The sequence below is a fragment of the Physeter macrocephalus genome, unplaced genomic scaffold, assembly GCF_002837175.3.
Source record: "Physeter macrocephalus isolate SW-GA unplaced genomic scaffold, ASM283717v5 random_1178, whole genome shotgun sequence".
In the NCBI taxonomy this organism is placed as follows: domain Eukaryota; kingdom Metazoa; phylum Chordata; class Mammalia; order Artiodactyla; family Physeteridae; genus Physeter; species Physeter macrocephalus.
Window position 1 is genome coordinate 9,227 of NW_021146548.1, and position 2,138 is coordinate 11,364.

The following is a 2,138-nucleotide window of genomic DNA, read 5'->3' on the forward strand; positions in this document are numbered from 1 at the left end:
CTCTCTTGCTAGAGACTCTGAGGAAAGTAGATGGAACCAAAATAATTAATATAAAAACAAAAATAATAATATAAATAGTCATTATTGGGAAGAAGAGAGGGAGAGGGAGGGTAAATGAGTTAAACGCCTCACGGTTTTCTTTTTTTTTTTTTTTTTTTTTTTGCGGTACGCGGGCCTCTCGCTGTCGCGGCCTCTCCCATTGCGGGGCACAGACGCGCAGGCTCAGCGGCCACGGCTCACGGGCCCAGCCGCTCCGCGGCATGTGGGATCTTCCCCGACCGGGGCACGAACCCGCGAACCCGCGTCCCCTGCATCGGCAGGCGGACTGTCACCACTGCGCCACCAGGGAAACCCAAACGCCTCATGTTTTATATTGGAAACTCAGCATTCACTAAAACTGACATATAAAGAAATAAAGTACGGGCATTTGAGCTAGGAGTTTTGGAAACAACTTCCGAAAGAAATAAAAACAGAAACCATTAAAAGGGGTTGCCTCACATGCAGTCAACCAGGGATGGTCAGATGCTGTTTGACTACCTGGCAGACAAGCATGGTTTTAGGCAGGAATATTTAGATACACTCTACAGATATGCAAAATTCCAATATGAATGTGGAAATTACTCTGGAGCAGCAGAATATCTTTACTTCTTTAGAGTGTTGGTTCCAGCAACGGATAGAAATGCTTCGAGTTCACTCTGGGGAAAACTGGCCTCTGAAATCTTAATGCAGAATTGGGATGCAGCCACGGAAGACCATACACCACTAAAAGAGACCATAGATAATAATTCTGTGAGTTCTCCACTTCAGCCTCTTCAGCAGCGAATGTGGCTCATTCATTGGTCTCTGTTTGTTTTCTTCAATCACCCTACAGGGTGTGATAACATTATTGATCTCTTCCTTTCCAGCCACTATATCTTAACTCAATTCAGACAATGTGTCCACATATTCTCCGCTATTTGACCACAGCAGTCATAACAAACAAAGATGTCTGAAAAGGCCGGCAGGTGCTAAAAGATCTGGTCAAAGTTATTCAACAGGAGTCTTACACATACAAAAACCCAATTACAGAGTCTGCTGAATGCTTATATGTTAACTTTGATGGGGCTCAGAAAAAGCTAAGGGAATGTGAGTCAGTGCTAGTGAATGATTTCTTCTTGGTGGCTTGTCTTGAGGATTTCATTGAAAATGCCCGTCTCTTCGTATTTGAGACATTTTGTCGCATCCATCAATGTAGCAGCATAAACATGTTGGCAGATAAACTGAACATGACTCCAGAAGAAGCTGAAAGGTGGATTGTAAATTTGATTAGAAATGCAAGACTGGATGCCAAGATTGATTCTAAATTAGGTCATGTGGTTACAGGTAACAGTGCAGTCTCGCCCTATCAGCAAGTGATTGAAAAGACCAAAAGCCTTTCATTTAGAAGCCAGATGTTGGCCATGAATATTGAGAAGAAACTTAATCAGAATAGTAGGTCAGAGGCTCCTAACTGGGCAACTCAGGACTCCGGCTTCTACTGAAGAACTGTACAGAAAAAATGAAAAAACTATAAAAGAAAGATGAAATAATAAAACCATTATACAAAGGTGAAACATTTTAGAAACAATTAACATACTGAGCATAAATTTTGGAGAATTTGAATAAAATTGGCTGTTTCATTTATGTCGTTAAAAAAAAATGGGGTTGCCTCTAGGTCACAGGAGGGTGTTGGGTGGAACAGGATGGGAAGGGGTGAGGCACTGTTGTTTTTCACCATAATCTCCTCTGTTCTACTTGATTCGTTATCAAATGAATGCAGCATTTCAATTTGTAAAAAGAAAAAAAAAATTGCAAAGCAGGAGGCCTTGCTGAGGAGGGAAAGTCATTACCCGCCTCTGCCAGGCCTGTGATCACACCTGCTAGTGGAAAAAAACAGGGATTGGACCCTTGGAGACAGCAGATCATCCTCAGAGCCTCTAACTTTGGCTTGAAAAATTAATTCAATGCACTTAACCTTTTTGTTCTTGGTTTGCGGCCAAAATTAAAATTAACTTGCATTTCTTTGGACACTGATAGGAAGTGACTGGGGAAATGTGTAGGAAAAATACTGAAAGGAAATCTGCCAGTGCGATTTTTTTTCTCTGCTTTTGTACACTTTT

General features: G+C 41.6%; 1 pseudogene; it reads left to right on the top strand.

The window, feature by feature from the left end:
* Positions 1–498: 498 nt before the first annotated feature.
* Positions 499–1,637, top strand: LOC102989680 (eukaryotic translation initiation factor 3 subunit E-like; annotated as a pseudogene).
* Positions 1,638–2,138: the final 501 nt, after the last annotated feature.